This window comes from Dermacentor variabilis, chromosome 4 (assembly GCF_050947875.1).
Source record: "Dermacentor variabilis isolate Ectoservices chromosome 4, ASM5094787v1, whole genome shotgun sequence".
Classification (NCBI taxonomy): domain Eukaryota; kingdom Metazoa; phylum Arthropoda; class Arachnida; order Ixodida; family Ixodidae; genus Dermacentor; species Dermacentor variabilis.
In genome coordinates this window covers 26,378,702-26,400,287 of record NC_134571.1, presented here as the reverse complement: position 1 = coordinate 26,400,287, position 21,586 = coordinate 26,378,702, and positions in this window count along the sequence as shown.

Below are 21,586 nucleotides of genomic sequence, written 5' to 3'. Positions count from 1 at the left end.
CATAGGAAATGACGAGGCAGATAAAGCAGCTCGGATGTCAAAGCAAGAAGACTGCTGCGCCCCCAGTCCTCTCTCAAGGACCGACGCCGCGAGACAACTTCGCAATCTAGCTCGCAAGATCTACTTAGCAGAGTGGAATACCGCACATGCAAGGCGCCAAATACTGCACAGACTAAACCCGTCACTTCCACTCAGACCTCCGGCCGGTCTGCACTCACACGAAGCGTCTCTTCCGTGTCGGTTGTGGCTTGGAGTTGCCCTCACGAATGCCTACTCAGCCCTAATTAGAATGACTGATAGTCCTACGTGTTATGTTTGTGGATGCGAGGAGAACATTGACTACTTATTGTGCCATTGTTCTCAATTTCAAACACAAAGACAATATTTGTCCAACGCATTTACGAAATTCGATGATCGCCCTCTGAGTGAACAGACATTACTAGAACACTGTCCCGACCGATCATCGATTCAGAAGGCAGTGAAGGCACTTTTGTGCTTTCTTAGAACGTCTGGTTTGCGAGAGCGGCTTCAACTCTAGTACTGTCCGTACACGTATCTACGCCTTCTCTCTCCCTTCTCTATCTTTCACTTCTCCCTTACCCCAGCGTAGGGTAGCCTACCAGACCCTTGACTGGTTAACATCCCTGCCTTGATATTCTCTCTCTCTCTCTCTCTCTCTCTCTCTCTCTCTCTGAGGTGCGCCATAGGATTAATTTTGTCCACCTGAAATTCTCTGACCTGCAACAAAAGCTCGGTTTGCGAGCTTTTTCACATTCAACTTGACGTCCCACCTGTTCCCCGCATACAAACAAGAAAAAAGAACGAGCGATCAAGCAGTTCGAGACTGCTAAAATTGCAGATGCGTCACGTGCAACACAATATTTCGCCCAAAAAGGGAAAAAAGTCTGTAAGTAACCGTAGCGAAGATAACGCTGACTGAGGAAAGCAAAATAAAACAACTAGAAACAGATAATTAGTTATATTTGCGCTTATATTACCAGCGTAAGGGTAAAAAATATTAGCATTATTCGAGAAGTTCAGATACCACAGGTAGAATATCCCTAAGAAATTTTGTGCCGTAACTGTTATCATTAACTTGTTTTCCCGTCCACGCAGCACTCCCACTCTTACATTACTCTAGCGCCATACGTCATAGCGCCATCGCTCTGCTTCACCATCATTTCGGTTTCTTTTTTCGTTTCCTACGAGCACTTTGCTTCTATTTCCGTATTTCTGTCATTGTTACACTAAGAAGCTAACGATATTCCCACTCTTTGCTTGACCATTCGCCAAGTTCTTCCTCGAGATGGCGATCGGGGAATCGGATGGGCATCGCCAGTGTTCGTGCGCTGCTTGACAGCGCAGGTTTGACCCAGAGGATGGTCACAAAGGTCAAAGACGTGCAGATTGTCATCGCGGAGGAGATTGTCAGCTTACTGGGGCAAACAGTCTGGAGCAATCATATTGTTCAATCGGGGGTGTGCGAGCGAGCAACGTCAGGTGGAGACAAGGCCGAGATAACGTAGTCGTAGGAGAGCGTCAGCATAGTGAGCAAAATGCCCTGTGGGAGCGTTTGTGAGCACAGCGCCAAATTCACGACAGGAAGAGAAGCAAGAACAGTTGTAACAGATTGTTGATTACATTGGGCAACGTAGTAGTAAATGCAACGTGAAAACGAACGGGAAAGGTCTAAAAGCACAGATTACTTCCTCGGGCTAAGCGTCAACTCGCGCCACTTGCAACGAAAAGATGACACGGAATGCACATCACTATCTAGACGTAGGTGTGGATCCATGATCTTTTTCCAAGAACAGAGGGACAATGTTGAGGCGCTGAACAACCCACTGATTTGTGATTCGTAGTTCGCAGTGTCCGTGTTGTTTACTTAGAAAGGCAACGCACGCAGTTACGCTTTTCCTGTTATACCCTTTGTGAAAAGCAAGGTACTCTTTCCACATAATAGCAGAATGCACGAAGGACGCACTCTGGGCTTTGTACAGTCCTTCTAGTCTCATATGTACTTATTCTGAAGCAATAACGAGCACTGAGAGTGCGTGCTTAGGCTTAAGAGGACAGCAAAAAGTAGTTATATGTAAGTCATCGTCAATGTTAAAAGAAAAGCTTGACGTCATTAGTGAAGAGCCCAAGACGGACGAAAGAAAAGCTGTTTACATCACCGGTTCCATCCTGCTTTCTTGTTCTTTCAACCACTGCATCAGGCTAAAACGTATTTTCAACGAAGACCATTGGCGACGCGGGGTAAAGCGGCATTAAAGGAAGGTAGTAACTGCCGGGAACTTCCAAAGCGGACGCTCTTCCTTCCATGCAACTGTTTTCTTCATCCTGGCCTTGTTTAACCCATTTCAAGCTTCTGCTGTACCGAAGCAGTTAGACACCACGTGAAAAAGGGCACGTAAAGGGCTCTGTAAACAAACCAGCGACGGTCGTTTTCCTTTGGGAAAACAGTTCTGCTAGCGCCCGCGCTCCAGCATTTAAGAGCTTCCGTCATCGCCAAGTGGTGCCGCTGGACCTGCTTTTAGTAGATCGGTTTAACAATGCTTCATAGTATCAGAAGCATCCTTGTTATTGTTAATCTAGAGAAAACCCTACTTCGTTTCTTTTTGCCACAAAGGAACGTCGCCGGTGATCTTTTCAGGCCACTTACGAAGATCTCTGAGATCACAGCACTCGTGCCCCATCGCTCTCGCCTTTGCCGTCAAACTCCGAACAAGGCGACAAAGCCGTGGAAAGTGTTTGCGGAAACCCTTCGGTGAAAAGAGAGACGGCGTGTGGCGTAGGTGGTTCTGGCATTATCCGCAGTGTAAAGGCACGTTCATGAGTTCTGAGAAAAATGTTGACATGAATGCTGGTTAGCTGTGGCTTGGAGATCCTTCGTGATGGATTACATAGGTCTAGGCCATGTTTGCCGTTGGTTCTAGAACGCATATAGCTGGCTCTGCGCGTTTTGTTAGGATCGAAGTACACTATTTTGTTATGTCTGCTTTAATTAGGCCCGTGAAGCAAACAGTGCCGTCTTCTGGAACCACGACCTCGTGTTGATTGCAAATCTGATAGAGGCAACCGCTAGTGGAGGTGTTTAAATGACTAGGGCACCAATGACACAGAAGGCACATGCACTATTCAATAAGTTTGACCTAATTACCGCAAAATACCATAATTATTTATTTATTTATTTATTTAGCATAGCTTCAAGCGCAGAGACATTGTAGAAGGGGTGGCTTACATAACACAAAGAGGAACAATAACAGAATGAAATATATGCAAAAGGATGGAAAGTTGGGCGAGTTGGTGCGGTGCCATGATCTTGGATTGTAGCGCGAAGTGAACACGGACACAGAAAGGAGCAGACAGGACGAGCGCTAACTCTCAACTAAATTTTATTAAAACGAAAAACATATATATAGCTGATTCAAAAAACCGCAGCATAAGAACATTACAAGGTAAAAAACATCAGTTAAACATATCAGGAGGTATGGAAGTCAAAGAAGGAAACAAAAAAGAATTAAGAATTAAAAATAAAGATTACTTCAGATTAGTACACGTGTTCTAATCTGAAGTAATCTTTTTTTTTCCCTTTTTAGCGCACCTGATCCTCGAATGTCCATGGCATCTAGAAAAAGACGCATTGCCTTCACCGAGAGACTGTTGCAACGCCAGACAAAGCGAAGACCTCATAGAAACGTGGCAGGCCAACCTCGTCTCCGAGGGCCTGGAACAAAAACGACGTCTCTTCTCCAGGGCCAAGGAAGCAGCGAAGGCCAAAGGGTTCCTGGAATGAGGAGACCTCCCACCGAGAGTAGAACTGGGGCTTACCCCGGAATACTGTTTCCAAAATAAAAGCGTATTCCTCCTCCTCCTCCTTCTTTGACTTCCATACCTCCTGATATGTTTAACTGATGTTTTTTACTTTGTCATGTTCTTATGCTGCGGTTTTTGCAGTCACCTATATATATGCTCTTCGTTTTAATAAAAATTTAGTTGAGAGTTAGCGCTCGTGCTGTCTGCTCGTTTCAGTGCCCGTGTTCACTTCGCGCTACAATCCAAGAAAATGAAATATATGTTATACACTATTAGCGGCAAATCATAATACACAAAACGAATACCGAACAAACTGCAGACATCGCAACATGTGTGAAAATGAACGATAGTGAAGGGGGGGGGGGGTTAGGTATACATAAAATGATCAAGTAGAATCATCATCGTCAAGGTGCGTAGATAAAGAACGACGAAAAAGAGTGCGATCAGAAGTAGATGCAGTGTCGAAAGGAAGGCAACTGCAATTGTTAGATGTGTGCGGTATGAAGGAATAAGAAGTGTTGGCTTCAGGTAGAGGTAACAACGACGTGATCATCAGTATTGCTGTCAATTATATGAAATAACAGGAAGTCATGCGAATAAGAGTACGAGCTCACTTCAATTATAAACCAATAAAGTAATGTTCACAACAATATGTCGAATTCAAATTACATCTCCGATATATATCTCTCTGTTCATTTATTGGTGAATTTAGAATCATCAAAACAAAGCAAAGAAAGAGTACGTAAGTGAAAGTGAGTGGAAGAGTTCATTTTAGCGTCTAGGAGTCATTCGGACGCAATAAATTTTATTTAAAATTTCATTTTGAAACTAAGTTTGCGGCAAGGAAGTGTGTTTGAGGATCACGCCAAGAGATATGATGATGATGATTCCAGGCAATGGCACACACATACAAGAAAGTGCGAGAATAGTAGTAGTCAAATAATAGCAACATTAAACCCTTATATTTATACTGTGCTTGTTATTTTAGCTCAATAATTGTTATTTCACCGCGGAACTTACGTTTCTTCGGATGTAGCCATCTGAAACATCTGTTCGCCGAACACAGATATGTTCTTTTGTGCAGATAATAAGGCGCTATATCATTTTCTTTTTTATTTATTGGCAATGTTTTTATATTTTACAATAAAGAACTTAAATAGAACCACTCTGCATTGATTCTTATACTATATTTCATCATCATCATCATCATAAGCCTGGTTACGCCCACTGCAGGGCAAAGGCCTCTCCCATACTTCTCCAACAACCCCGGTCATGTACTAATTGTGGCCATGCCGTCCCTGCAAACTTCTTAATCTCATCCGCCCACCTAACTTTCTGCCGCCCCCTGCTGCGCTTGCCTTCCCTTGGGATCCAGTCCGTAACCATTAATGACCATCGGTTATCTTCCCTCCTCATTACATGCCCTGCCCATGCCCATTTCTTTTTATTGATTTCAACTAAGATGTCATTAACTCGCGTTTGTTCCCTCACCCAATCTGCTCTTTTCTTATCCCTTAACGTTACACCTATCATTCTTCTTTCCATAGCTCGCTGTGTCGTCCTCAATTTGAGTAGAACCCTTTTCGTAAGCCTCCAGGTTTCTGCCCCGTAGGTGAGTACTGGTAAGACACAGCTATTATATACTTTTCTCTTGAGGGATAACGGCAACCTGCTGTTCATGATTTGGGAATGCCTGCCAAACGCACTCCAGCCCATTCTTATTCTTCTGATTATTTCCGTCTCATGATCCGGATCCGCCGTCACTACCTGCCCTAAGTAGATGTATTCCCTTACGACTTCCAGTGCCTCGCTGCCTATTGTAAATTGCTGTTCTCTCCCGAGACTGTTAAGCATTACTTTAGTTTTCTGCATATTAATTTTTAGACCCACTCTACTGCTTTGCCTCTCCAGGTCAGTGAGCATGCATTGCAATTGGTCCCCTGAGTTACTAAGAAAGGCAATATCATCAGCGAATCGCAAGTTACTAAGGTATTCTCCATTAACTTTTATCCCCAATTCTTCCCAATCTAGGTCTCTGAATACCTCCTGTAAACACGCTGTGAATAGCATTGGAGATATCGTATCTCCCTGCCTGACGCCTTTCTTTATTGGGATTTTGTTGCTTGCTTTATGGAGGACTACGGTGGCTGTGGAGCCGCTATAGATATCTTCCAGTATTTTTACATATGGCTCATCTACACCCTGATTCCGTAATGCCTCCATGACTGCTGAGGTTTCGACTGAATCAAACGCTTTCTCGTAATCAATGAAAGCTATATATAAGGGTTGGTTATATTCTGCACATTTCTCTATCACTTGATTGATAGTGTGAATATGGTCTATTGTTGAGTAGCCTTTACGGAATCCTGCCTGGTCCTTTGGTTGACAGAAGTCTAAGGTGTTCCTGATTCTATTTGCAATTACCTTAGTAAATACTTTGTAGGCAACGGACAGTAAGCTGATTGGTCTATAATTTTTGAAGTCTTTGGCGTCCCCTTTCTTATGGATTAGGATTATGTTAGCGTTCTTCCAAGATTCCGGTACGCTCGAGGTCATGAGGCATTGCGTATACAGGGTGGCCAGTTTCTCTAGAACAATCTGTCCACCATCCTTCAACAAATCTGCTGTTACCTGATCCTCCCCAGCTGCCTTCCCCCTTTGCATATCTCCTAAGGCTTTCTTTACTTCTTCCGGCGTTACCTTCGGGATTTCGAATTCCTCTAGACTATTTTCTCTTCCATTATCGTCGTGGGTGCCACTGGTACTGTATAAATCTCTATAGAACTCCTCAGCCACTTGAACAATCTCATCCATATTAGTAATGATATTGCCGGCTTTGTCTCTTAACGCATACATCTGATTCTTGCCTATTCCTAGTTTCTTCTTCACTGTTTTTAGGCTTCCTCCGCTCCTGAGAGCATGTTCAATTCTATGCATATTATACTTCCTTATGTCAGCTGTCTTACGCTTGTTGATTAACTTCGAAAGTTCTGCCAGTTCTATTCTAGCTGTAGGGTAAGATGCTTTCATACATTGGCGTTTCTTGATCAGATCTTTCGTCTCCTGCGATAGTTTGCTGGTATCCTGCCTAACGGAGTTACCACCGACTTCCATTGCACACTCCTTAATGATGCCCACAAGATTGTCGTTCATTGCTTCAACACTAAGGTCCTCTTCCTGAGTTAAAGCTGAATACCTGTTCTGTAGCTTGATCTGGAATTCCTCTATTTTCCCTCTTACCGCTAACTCATTGATCGGCTTCTTATGTACCAGTTTCTTCCGTTCCCTCCTCAGGTCTGGGCTAATTCGAGTTCTTACCATCCTGTGGTCACTGCAGCGCACCTTGCCGAGCACGTCCACATCTTGTATGATGCCAGGGTTAGCGCAGAGTATGAAGTCTATTTCATTTCTAGTCTCGCCGTTCGGGCTCCTCCACGTCCACTTTCGGCTATCCCGCTTGCGGAAGAAGGTATTCATTATCCTCATATTATTCTGTTCCGCAAACTCTACTAATAACTCTCCCCTGCTATTCCTAGTGCCTATGCCATATTCCCCCACTGCCTTGTCTCCAGCCTGCTTCTTGCCTACCTTGGCATTAAAGTCGCCCATTAGTATAGTGTATTTAGTTTTCACTCTCCCCACCGCCGATTTCACGTCTTCATAGAAGCTTTCGACTTCCTGGTCATCATGACTGGATGTAGGGGCGTAGACCTGTACAATCTTCATTTACTGTACTATATTTACCTGGTCCGAATTTGTTACTTTTGGTGCCTCGACGCTTGGGCACATGGACGGGAGCGTTTTCTTCGTAAGGCAGGAATTTCTTTCAGGTTCAATAAAAATCTGATAGCTCATCCTGATCCTGATATTCTTTTTTTTTTGCCATATTGAGTTTGACATGCGTTGTGTTAATTTATGTTAAGAATTATTTCTTCATTTCCAGTAATATATAGTGTCCAAATTCTGTTTGCTTTTATTATAACCTACCGATTCTGATATGCGTTGAATTCCTTTTGCATTTATGCATTATAATTTATTACTTTAAGCTACCCGGTTTTCTGTCAATCCCTGAGGGTGGGTTTGCAGCAAAGGGCTCTACATCTGCATGCTCTCTTGGCAAATGAAATTAATTAAATTTGGGGATTTTACGTCAAAACCACGATCTCATTATGAGAAGTATGCCATCGCGACTGGGCTAAGGCCGCGGGTGAGCTAATAGAGCCTGTACATTCTCAATCTTTCCTTGCGCTTCTTTAAAATTTGTGAAACGACATAGCGACAATAACATTGAAGAGTTCCCTCTATTTCTATAGATGTTCTTTTAGCTCTAATTCATTTCAGAATAGCGGAGCTTTATCAACACTTTACGCGCAGCTCCAGCGAGAAATAAATAACTCATTACAACAGCAATTGAGGACCTCGCTATCGCGTGTTCGGAAGCACATGTTAATTGCCGCGTCGCGAAGTTTGCCCCCAGCGAGTTGTTGTTCGATCCTTGCTGAAACAAGGCTATTTACAGTGGCGATACCCAGATCCAGGCGTTCATTTTCTGAAACAGCGTGACTAATTATTAACTCCAGCGCACCGGCATATGCGCTACCCTGGAAACATGACAGTTGTTTCGAACTGGAAAAGACATCATTATGGCGGCCTTCACTGCTTTGGTGAGTTTCTCCGTTCATTTCTTGTGTTGGGCACGAAATCATGAGGTTTCTCCGCGGTTTTGGGTGACTTTCCCGACAGCGCTTTCAGAACTGACGGATTGTGACTCCACTGCATGTGTCAAATGGTGTACCGTATTCAATGGTAGAGCGATGTCGTTGTGGTCCACTTGCTGACTGTGTATTCAACTGGAAGAAAGTTATTTCTTCCCGTAGTTTTGGCTCCGCGATGTATGGCTTGAATTCCACACGTAGCCTCTTCTTGAGTGGAATTAAAGTAAAACATCGAAGTTAACTATTGCTACCCGTAACAGCAAACTGTTTTTAAAGTTTCATTTGATTTAGTTAAGTGTTTTGAGACAGATGATACAGGGTGACAATGCTGTCTCTGGATTAGCGGTTGAGAACAACAGTATGAATCGATTGGTCGCTACACCCTTAGTCAAGTTCACACCGCGCAGAACACAACTGGCAAGAGCGAGGTAGAACGAATGGACACTGAAGAAAAATACAGAATTGCGCGTGCAATGGAACATCTACGTGAACTCGTGCATGAATGCTTCCATGTATTGCGGCGCTAACGTAAATAGCAAAGAGAAAATATGAAATTCACAACTCGAACAAACATACTCATTGCACAACATTTGCTCATATTGTTGGCACTACTACCGACGTACAAGATGCCAAATGTGTGACCAATTGACATTGTCGTATTGTATTTATATATTTATCTGTTTTCTTGTGCTTTGTAAGCCAATATAGTGTACTCTTCTTGGCTACTGCGCTTATTGCAACGTTAGCTTCATTTCTACTGCAACTCTTTTGAGCACTGAGTTGACTGTTTACATGTTGTATCCTTTGCATAAAATACGATGTTCGCGTAACTTTTGTGTCTCATAGTTTTTTATATATTGCTAACGAAGATATTGCTGTGGTCCTGTTCTGTCGCTTTACGTGTCTTCTAATCCTTTACGGTGTCTTTAGCGCGTATTATATATATATATATATATATATATATATATATATATATATATGCAGCCCCTGCTCTTTATCAGCACTCAGTGCAGTGTTGATAAAGAGCAGGGGCTAAGTTCGTTATGTTGCGGCATCTTTAAAGCCATGTGCAAATGTAGTGACTTCTAGTGGCTTCTAAAGAGACTAGAACGGTCCTTAGAATCATGACTGCGCTATTTGCGACCAGGTCAAGGACTCCAAAAAAGGTCACCAAGTGACAAGTCCGATTGAACAGATCAGTCTGCTATTCAACTGAGCCGTTGGTTCATGGCTAAGGCAATACTGACTAGTTGAACTGAAAAACGGGCGCGAAAGAAAGACAGAACAGGTCGTCGCTGACGAGGACTTCAGAGACTACCTTGTCGATCTCCCTTTGTTTAAACTCTTTAAACTCACCTTATACCACTCGCTACAGTTCTGGTTTGCACGCAGGGCAAATGCAGAACACGTGCGCAAGTACTTCTGGCACCTTAGACTGTTCGCAAGGTTTACCAGTGTCACTGTGGCACTGAACGTGGTACGAAGTCCATTACGGTGCGTCGTACTTGTTTCGTTGCGTTAGAGCTTGATGTATGCCCAGTGCCGCCATCACTGGAGGTCGAACTCACTCCCCTTCGGCAATGTTCAGGTGCGAGCCGTTCGCGACATCTATTGAGCTGTAGCAGAGCATCCGGGGTTTATGCACCGCGCAACACAACGGCAGTGGCAGGGTCTGCAACAGTACTGTAGGCATTTCAGAGGCCACAGCAGGCAGTGCTATAACGAACAAAGACGGTGTTGTACACATGGGAAGAAAATTATTTTTAGAGGATATTAATATTCTTCGGGGAGAAAACAAGCTAGCAAGATCAGGGTGTTTAAATATATTTCTTGTTTTATAAGAAGCCATGTTTGCCGAAAAGTGCACGCGGCCTGCTCTGCAATATTACGAAAAAGAAAATAAGCAGCAATCAGACTGAAGGATGAAACACTGCTATTGTTCAAATATCTGAAGATCCGCGTAACCTAACAGTTCCTACTTTAGTTTACTCGGCACTATTTCGTAACTTTGAACCGCATATGCTTTAATAGAATGTTGCAGTCTAGAAGTGTTTTCGGCTTTTTCAAAACATATTTCTTGAGCTGTGCTTCCACCTAGTGGCTTCATTCTGACTGGTCATCCGCGATCTCACCATTTATTCTGTTTTCTGCGCAAGTTTCAGCGTTACGTTTGTTTCAATTATGTGCTTCGCAAAAACCGAAACTACTAACTAATGCTTAGAAATGTAACGAATTTCTGTTATTTCAAGTTTCCAAACAGCACATTTGTTTATGAGAGAGGCCACAGTGTAGGTTACGGATTCATTTTGTCCGTCTTGCGTTCATTAACGATCAGCCATAAATCCAAGATCGCGAGTCCTTTTGCATTTCGGCCCCATTAAAGCACGGCGGGGAATTCAACCGGCGTTATACTCAGCAGCAGAAAGCCATTGAACTACTACGGTGAGTAACTAATGCTCCACAGCAACACTAGCCTCTTCACAAATCTTTAACGCCGTCACAGGCTTCTGGTTCCATGCAGGCACACATGTTATAGCAGCTTCTATATTTCAATCCCAGCTATCACTGGCATTCTTCAGCGACGAACATTCCTGTTAGAAAGACGAGGTGTACGGTGATATATTTTGTGCAGTGAAGGAATTTTCTTGCATGCAAAGTAAATACATAACACTCAGAAATTACATAAAACCAAACAACGACTACACCAGTTAACCAAGGCCGAAGGACTTGTGATGCCTATAGAAAAAGTATAAGTCAGAGGAAAGCTGCAGTATAACCGAAATAAGAGAAGTCCGCAGTCAGAGCGTGAGTCTGGAAAGTATACTTTTAAAGTTAGTACGAGCAGATAAAATTAGCGACAGGCAATGAACTACCAACACAACTCTATACCACGCAGCGAAATGCCCAAGACGACTTCGCTGCAAGGCCTGTTGGAGATATTTCTTATTTTTTCCAGAATTTTGATGAAGCCAAGTTTTCAATTTTCTAGGCGGCTAACAGGACGCTGCGCTGTTTCCTCCAGGCCAAGCTCTCCTCCGGTTACGGCCTGTTTCTCGATTACTCCGACCAGGAGACCATAAGGATGTTGCAGTGTTAAGGCAACTCAAGTCTTCAATCTTCTTTCCACCACCGACTGAGCCACGCACACACTTCTGAAGCTGTGTGTGCGTGTGCGTGTGTGTGTGTGTGCGTTTGGCGACATGTACGCGACAATAAAAAGCCACCACAGCTTATAGAGTATGTTTTTTGTTGTTGTTGACAATGCCAATTCGTTTGAATTTATGTGAGACTAAGAATATTATCTAACGCAGACGGGCCTTAGTAGCATATCTTTCAACCTAGGGATGTCGAAATTCCTGATATTCTCCGAGCGGGAAGGGTGATAGACCGGTAGACCGGGTGTAGCACGTAGACCACTTATTGTGAATGCATATTTGCCGTTATTTCCACCTGTATTACGAAACTTCATTGCATTAGCATTCTTGGGGTACTTCACGCCACTCGATTTGTGCTGGTTTTGAACAAACCTCTTTGACGTCAACTTGTGTAATTAGGTATGCGCCACTGGGAATGTGTCGCTCTACAATGACGAAAAAGATGTCTAAAATTATGCGATGCTGAGCAGAATCGAACCCACGTCACGATGATTCCTGGAGGACAACAACCGGACGTATTAGCAGGCTGTGCCATAAATTTTCAATGAAAGCCTTTCACGCCAACGCTTTAGTGAGCTGCGTCATAAATGCGCTAGGTACGTGCCGCTTTTCGATGAACCTCTCGCCAACTTGGGCCGACGAGTATGTGCCACGGAGTGTGCGCCAAGCGAGACAAGAATTATCAGCGTTCGCAGGCACCAGCGCGCCAGGCTTCTCGTCTCGAAGGCCACGCATGGACTTCTCGGCAGTTTCACTAGATGGCGCAGCGTGTCCAGAAAGAAGAGCAAGAGAGGATCCTGGGTGCAGTATAGCGCATTTCTCAATGCGAATGCGTCAAGCATTTCGAAGGTCATGCGCAGGCTTCATGCCGGTGGCGCTAGATGGCGCCGAGTATTGTTACGGAAGCGCTAAACAGTAGTCCCGCTCCTGCACACGCCTGATACATATCTTTAGACGGTGGCAATACTTTGTGTGGCTATATTTATTCAATGCTAACGCATTACTGTCGACAGCCATCGTGACATGGGTTGTGACAGCTTTTCTTCAACTTCGTGGGTACTCACATTATCATAAATCGCTGTTGTAGCGCCAAATGACCCTAACGCACTCGTTTAATTTTTGCAAATCAATTTAATGCATTTATTAGTATTTATGAAATTCTCTGAGGATTCAGAGGCGAGTAAGTGCACATTTCTGCACAGATTACTAGCACATTTCGGACTTTTCTTCAGTCAAAGAAGAAATACAAAAGAACTGCCGTATTTGGTAGGTATACCGTTTTCTTGTGTATGCGCCTTTTTCGTGTTGTGTGATTAATGCGGTATCTATAAGCAAGCATGAAATACGAACTCGCCTGATTTTCAACATTAGCAAGTTTTTCATAAAACCTTACCAGAATACGACATTGAGAATGGGCTGACGTACACAGTAGACGAAGCATGAAAAGAGGAGAATATCAAAGGCAATGAAAACTATTCCTCGAATCTCTTCCAAATACCATGTATTCAAACACACTCAACAACATTCAGAGTGGAACTCTGCACGGTGACACCCAAAACATGTGCACACAGAGTTGCAACATTAAGATTGGCAAACGTACACGGTTTTGCGATTTCTGCGAAGCATCTGTACGTGTACTAAACATTATATGTAGTAGCGTGCAAAAATTCTCTCAGTTTATGCACACGGTAAAGTGTGAAATGATGGTCGCCGTGCCCAATAATAGAAAGCAGGCCTACCTGTGGCAGCACAATTCGCGAATGCACGAATGCACAAGACTTGTGCACAATTGCGAAGTTCCTTTCAGTTCTCATCGTTCAGATATCCTTGCCTTTCTAGCATCCTAAACACATTGTACTGGACTTTACACTGCTCGTTTCTATACAGCGGTCACACGGTTTTCTTTAACAAGTCCGCCCTCGTCTCGATAAATATTACAAGCAAACAAATTCGCACGGCTGGCGCGCCTCTAACAACTGGCGTTGACGTGCTCTTAGCGAGTACAGGCCGGACATCGAGTGCTCCCGTCATTCTCTCAAGCTCCTGCTCCCTGTGCGTCCGCCCTATAGCTTCATCCCTTTTACGAGTGACAGTATCATCAGCTGGATGTTCCTTGGGAAAAAAATTAATGGTACATGCTCGCTCGGCTCCAATCAAGAACATCCTTACTGCGGAAAACCGAAGACGACACAAAGTGCAAAGCAACAAATTGTTGCATCATGCTTAAGCCAAAGCTCATGTAATGCACAAGAACGTGGCCGATCAACAAGCAATATGGTACACAAGTGGTAGCCCAAGGAGGACAGAGATGAAGCAGAAACTTAAAAACTAGTTATTTTTTCCTTAGTACTAAGAAATTCAGTGGCAATGACAGGTATAACTTTCTAGAGAAAAAAAGAACAGAGCATGAACAGAAAAATGCTGCTGGTAAAAAAAAAAGACTAAATAATGAAAGAAAACACCAACGCGTGTCAACACCAATAACAAAATGGAAAAGGCGTGAACAAAAGTTACGCATCAACAGCTCCTTCTCCCACAGTGTCACTCACCGCGCCTGATATGTGGGCTTAAAGCAAAATTTTGCACTCTGTTCCCTGTTTACTGCTGCGTAAAGTAATTAAAACTGTGCGCGCGCTAAAATGCTGGGCTTCCAGGAAGCAAAGCGCTTTCTTTACGCGCCGTGTCATTGTTAATATATTCTACTTCACGAATGAATCAGATAGCAGCTTTATTCTCTGCATGGCCGTCCGCCCTTTGAAAGGCATCCAAGGGAGTGTTGGAAATGAATTTGACTTCTTGAACAAGAGCACCTTGCTTGTGGTCAAATAGAAACGTCAGTGTAAACTTTGACATTTTCAGTTATGTACAAAATTTTTATTCACATGTTCTCCGACAGAAGTAAGGAGCCACATGAACAAGTGCTTGTAAGTGATGGGTGTCCAATCACGTATCAGTTATGCTTGAACAACAAAGGGCTAAACGGCGAAAATTCGCCGCTCGAGGAAGGTAGCATTAGCGAAGCAGACAAAGAATGAGAAGTCGGCCGCTTTGCATGCTTAGTGCAACTGCGGTGGTGCACGCTTTACAGAAGAAAGTTTCAAGCGAGGATGCGTTGCAGGATAAACAAGAAACCCGGCGGGTTGTTGGCGACCTGTCTTAAGAGCAACAAAGCATAGGCTGACACATGAAAAGAAGTCGCGGCATAGCAGACAATACAATATAAAGCGCCAGGGAGTAGAGTCAGAAAAAAGAGTTTGGTAACAAAGCATTGAGAGCACGTCGGAAAACGCAGTCAAATGGCACAAATGTTTTGTGCATAATCCTAGAATATGTTGAAAAGTTAGCGCCCTCATAAGCCAAATAGCTATGACACAATGGAGCAGTGGGAGGCACAACTCGCGCGTTCCCACTTGGCAGGACAAAAGTCCTTAATTTGCCAGGTCAGGCAGGCCGCAGAGGCCAGTGGGGCCCTGGACTAGGGGGCTCCGACCACCTCTCCTTCAAATCTCTTCCTCACAAATAAAGTTTCTATTATATATATATATATATATATATATATATATATACAATATAATTAATTAACTGGCCATCAGGAAGCTCTTAAAAACAGTTGCGTAAAACAAAAAATAACCAGGTTACTTTTTCAAAGAAATTTAAAGCGTAATCTCGACTACGACATGGAACGTGACTTGGCTGCGCATAAAAGAGGAATTCTCGTTCTGAAGAAAGTCAATTAGAAGTTCGTGCCCATCTTGTCGGATGTGTTTTATGTCTTCGTCTAGTTGGATCTGTATATGTTTTGGAATATGGCCCACCAAGTACCTCAAAGGCCACTTTTCTTTGTTAATTGTAATGAGCGATGATGCTATAAAGGGGCGCATTTAATATTTTATTTTGAATACGGACTTGTCTGTATAGAAGCGCCTGAAAAACAAAACACAATATATGAAATAAACAACCTGTATGATGCATCCTTAAGTGGCATCCGTACGTGCGATTATAGCGCACCAAGCAGAATACCCTGGAAAAAGCGATCGAACACACAAGAATCAACGCAAAAACTTTATGGCGAGACATCGTGTAGGCTTTCTGCTCTTAATGACTGGGGGTACTGGCTTACAAAAGCAACCCAATGCTACTTATGACGGCGATTTACCGTCGCGTACAAATGAGGAAAACACTGCATGTTCGCCACAATATGAACGATTCTTGCAGGACAGTTAGTTTAGCATACGTTCGCCTTACTGTATCGAACATCTATTTGTCAATAATTATATCTCAATCTGACGAGCGTGGTGCCATGAAGGTATTATAATCTGACTGGCGTCCAGACTGTGTTTAATAATATTGCAAAAATGATAAGCATTCATGCCTATCGTTTGAATACACTGCTTGTGCATTAAACGCAACTGGCCGTCCTTGCGTACGCCTCCAATCTACAGTACTTTCCGCCAAGTCTGTTCTAGGAAATCTCCTTTCACGTTCTCTTCGAAGCCACAGGTATCATATGCGAATAGGACGTGACCGCGGATTCAAGCAGCCGGTCAGGTGCTTTCCTGTTTATATCTCTGCCTTCTCTCTTTGATCTATGTTTTTCACGCTAATGTCAAGTCTCCTAGAAGAATAAGTTTCTCGCAGTGTATATACGTGGATGTATAGATATACGAAGCTCAAATGGGGTCAACATTTTGAAGTATTCCGGAACTTCGAAAAACTGCCGGTGGCAGGTTACGTAATTGTTGTCCTTGAGCTGGATTATTCGAAGAGGCGGACATTATTAGCACGAGAAATCCGAACTCACATTCGACAAAAAACAAAAATTCACTAATTAACCGAAAATCACTACATACCTTCCTAAATATTTACTTTTATGGCACATATATTGCAATTTACGAATTGCAGCCGGTGAGCTCACCGGACGTATTTACTTGAAATAAATTTCCAGGATGAGCACTGCGTATAAATGTGCTCTGAATGCAAGTAACAGCAAACAAGCTTGCGGAAAACCTGTGTGCTAACTGCCAAAGTAGTGTCAGTAAGCCCACCTCCTTTCTGTGCAATAATTTCGATATATGGCCTGAACATATAATGTTGGGCATATATAATGTTGGGCATATATAATTGGGCATCTCTAAAGCACACGTACGTTTTGATGTAATAGCGCATTATATCCAGCGGCTTCGACAGTTTACTTGATTTTCTACGTTTCAGCCATTCAGCCTGTTCCGCCAGCTTCACGCCCATTTCTATATAGATAATGTTCCAGGATGGATGTGTCCCACAGCGAAACAACAAATGATACCTAAATATCCCCGCTACAACATATATGTGCTTTCAACCGCACAAATTTTTTATGAAATCGAATATTTCTACGCTGTTTTCCTGCGTTTGGACGCGCCGGTTCGGTTAACTTTTTGCCGAACAAAGTGGGGGCCGGTCCTTGGGATGGTGCAGTAGTAAGTTAGGCTGATCCGTGATTGGTCGTTATGAAATGTGGGCCGATGCAGCAGAGAGGGTAATTAGCAGCCGCTTGGGTCACGTGGGACGCGAGGTGGGGCTTTTCGTATTTTTTGGGCTTGCCAGGCCGGCACGAGATGGCTATGCTGCGAAAAGCGTTGCACAAGGTGAACAGTTTTATGTCGTTTATTTACCGCTTCACATTGATTCCGACAGGTGCGTCGGATATAAATGCAATTTATTTGTTCTTATTTCCCTGTTCTACGCAGTTCGCAAGATTTTTACAAGAAACACATTCGTTATTTCCTCGTTAATTAGCATGCTGTCCGTTATGTTCTGTAAACTGTATTGCACTGTTATATGTGGGGGTCGAATTCACAAAGCATTTTCTTCGTAAACGGTCGTTGCAATTGACCAGCCGCCTTTGCAAATAATAATTGCAGGATAAAGATTGCCTAAAGATTCTTCTGATGGAGAGTTCCAGGGGACTTTTTATGAATAGGGGCCCTGATTAGGCCGCTGACACTATATCGTCAATTTTTCAACACACTTTCTTGAACAACAACAAAATTCTGGTGAAGCCAACAGTAAGCACAAAAAAAGAGGCACTCAAACAAGATTGGGCCTGATACTACTAACTAGTCGTATATTAAAGTGCTTAACGAGCAAAACGCAAAGTAGTTCTAGTCCAACTTCTCTTTTCACATGTCATTTTATTTACAAAGCATTGCAACTGTTGCTCTTTCACTACAGTTGTAAAGTGATGACGCGAGGTGCACATTTTTATGTACGATAGATGTCAACTAGACTGAACTACTCGTCACAGTACTGCCAGTGTGTTCTCTTGAATGGTATCAGGTAGGATTACCTATAGAGGTCACGTCAGGCGTCCCGCAGGGGTCTGTGCTGGGCCCACTTTTATTTCTTATTGATATTAATGACATTCATTTAGCAGCAGCTCCAATATACGCCTCTTTGCAGATGACTCTGTTATATATAGAAAAATTAAGAATGAACATGACGTCTTAGAACTACACGCCGATCTTGAACTTATTTGTGAATGGTGTTCCATGTGGAAAATGAATCTGAACACGAATAAGTGTGTCCATGTGTGTTTTACTGACAAGAAAAAAAATAATTGATGCTAGTAGTTTCTATATAATGATTAACATTTTAGGTAAGAAATCAACGGCTAGATATTTGGGTGGGCTGCTGTCGGTCCACTGTTCTTGGAATGCGCATGTGGATAATGCGGTTGCCAAGGCCGCAGTACCATTAAATTATATTGAGAGGAATTAGAAAGGTGTATATTCCTATCTTAGAAGCACGGCGTACCTAACATGTATAATAAGACCTATGCTGGAAAATGCCTGCACTCTACGGGACCCATCTCAAACCTGTCTGATCAATAAACTAGAAAAAATTCAGAACAGAGCAGCCTGGTTCGTCATGAGCAGGCACGATAGGAACTATGGTTGCACAGAAATGAAAAAAAAGAGCTGAATTGAGAATCACTTTCGTCACGCCGAAAGTAAATGCGGTTAAAGCTTTTGTATCACATATATAATAACAAAACTGGAATTCATAGCGAAAGTTACTTAAAACAGCCAAATTATATATCTGGACCGACTGACCACAGGCACAAAATTAGGGAATGCCAGGCCAGGGCAAACCTGTATGCAAATTCTTTCTTTGTAATAACTATCGATCAGTGGAATCGACTTACGTCTGAACAAGTGTGCAGTGTGAATGAAGATGTATTTTTTTCAAGATTGTCACCCCCCCTGCTGTAGCGCCTTTGGGTAAAGCGAGTAAATATGTAAATAAAGAAAAAAATAAAGATTTCAGAAAAACAGAGAACTGAATAATCTTATGTGCACGTTTGCTAAGAGATGTTTCCTGGTGTAGTATATACGGTGTACCTAAAATATAGGTCAGCTAGGTTTGCCTGAATAAAGCGCGAAGTCCAGCCTAAAAGCCTAGTCACGCTGTTAATTCATTAGAAAGACTGTCTCATCAAAAGCCTTTTCGCTTGCTAAAGCTGCCACAGTATATAGCCCAGTTTCGCTTTTGTAATTCATTAGTCACCGCTTTTATTTCACCGGATATACACATAATTATTATTCATGGTCTAGGGCACATAATCCCTTTACCGATTCGCTTAGAAACATGAATGAGCAAAAACGCATGCAAGGCCAGTGGCACCTTCATTTGTCACTGAGCGAGGGAGTTTTGCTATGGATATCACAGGACGTCGTCAGCGCAGCTGGACCCGCCAGTGTTAAATCTCTGTCTTTGGATTGCCAAAAAACAAAGTTTCCCTTTCCTTTCGCATTAAGTGCAGGAGTAGGGGTAGCGAACAGAAGTAGAGTTCTTGCGTGAATTGACATAGTTAGTGTGGTTCCCCTCTACGCAGGAGAAGTCTGCATCTGTGGCACCTGTGTACACGTTTATTGCGCCAATAATACGCTACCTTTTCAGCTAGATAGACGCGAGCAGAAGTCTTGATTTCTAATCCTCAAATTCCCGGCAGCTGTTACAAAGCATTTAGGTAACACCCGCTATCATAATAGGTAAAACTTGCTCAATAATGTCCACGTATTCGTTTCGATGACGGAGCGGTACCGCTAGGGTTGTACCGCAGACGCAGTAGTACCTGACCGCGCTGAGTTGCATACTGACATGAAGGTTTGCAGACACTTTCTTTTACAGCTGGCGGCAACAGCTTTTCCAAGTATTGCTTTAGAGCTTGGGCGTTGGTCAGATGCTTCACATGTAGTGGGCTTCAGCCTTTATCATAATTTTTTTTCGTTATGATAAGCTTAAAATAATCAGGCGCCCCTTCCTTCTTCAACTTGTTCGACATTAATTGTGTGCGCGCCGAAGAAATTGTACGGTATTCTTTATACTCACTGCATACGCGATGAAACTTGGTCTCGGTTTTGTGGTGTTTACTTCATTCTTGGGAAGCGGATATGCTCAATGTAGGTAAAAGGACGACGCAAGCTTTGAATTTGCCTATTTGAGCCCGCAGAATACTGTTGTATATAGACTAGGTGAGTTGATATCCCGAACATACATCTGCCCAGATGAGTTTTCGAAGCACGAAAGGCACATAAAACGTGCGCACAAACACGTATGCAAGCAGGCACTCGCGGCAAAGGCTGTACCTTGTCGACGCGCTGAATTTATCTTAGTCACCAACAGCGCTGGCTCGTGGCCCGCCGTGGTTGCTTAGTGGCTTTGGCGTTACAGTGCTAAGCGCGAGGTCACGGGATCTAATCCGGTACACGTCGGCATCATTCAGATGGGGGCGTAATGCAAAAATGCCCGTGCACCATGCATCGGGCGCACGCTAAAGAACCCCAGGCGGTCCAAATTATTCCGGAGTCCCCCACTACGGCATGCCTCATGATAAGATCGTGGTTTTGGCAAGTAAAACCTCCGAATTCAATTTTAGCTCATTCTCTCCACATACGTCTGCCTTCAAAAAAAATAATAAAGAAAGGGAGGAAGCGTATACACGGAGTCGCAAAAGTCGAAAAACCACCACTTCCTGGATTGTTTTTTTCTTTTTTTTTTGCGAAACTGTATCACTCACTTTGTGAGCTCGAGTGCCAGCGAGCACATTGCCTTTTATGCTCTTACAGTGAAAGGCATGACCTTTACACTTCTCAGCCAAACGTACATTTCTAGAGAGATCTCTTATTCCACCATGTTTCATATCGTATCTGCCATGTAGGCAGCAGAAAACCACATTTACGCTTGACCAAGTCACCTTTTCATATGCATTTCGCTATATCAGCCACCGCTAGAACAAGCCTCTCAAAGATGCGTAAGAGTACTCCGAGCAAACATCTTCGAAATGAATGCAATTCGGACACGACAGGAAAGCATAAGACTGAGTGATCTGGTGCCTTATTTCCGTGGATCACCTTTGCCGGTGTCCGCTAAGCAATCCAATTTTCCTGGACAGATGCGGAACAAACAACTCTGGCTAGCTCCGCCTACGAGCATGCACAGAGGGCTTTCAGGCACAGAAGTTCTGCAATAACACCGCTAAAAGGGGCCAACACGAGAAGGCAGTTCCGGACGTTGCGAAGGCTGCGATGAGATTTTACGCAACCCCGACAGCGTCTGGCGGAAGTGGGGTGGATCTCCCTAGCGGGAGCCTATTTCTCTTCATAACCGCATAATCCCGACTGTTTGAAGAATGATGCCGCCGCGCATAGTCACCTGTGTTTCGTGATTCTTGTTCTTGTCTCACTTCCTCGCGGGAAGTTTTGCTTTCTCTCTTTCAGTTCGCTTGCTCTGCACAGTGTCTGTGCATGGTGTCAGGTTATGTCATCGCACCGAGGTCTGACAGGAGGAAAAGTAAATCGCGAGAAAACAAAATCGGGCACTAGTTTTTACCTATGCATCATGACATTCGTCTCTGGG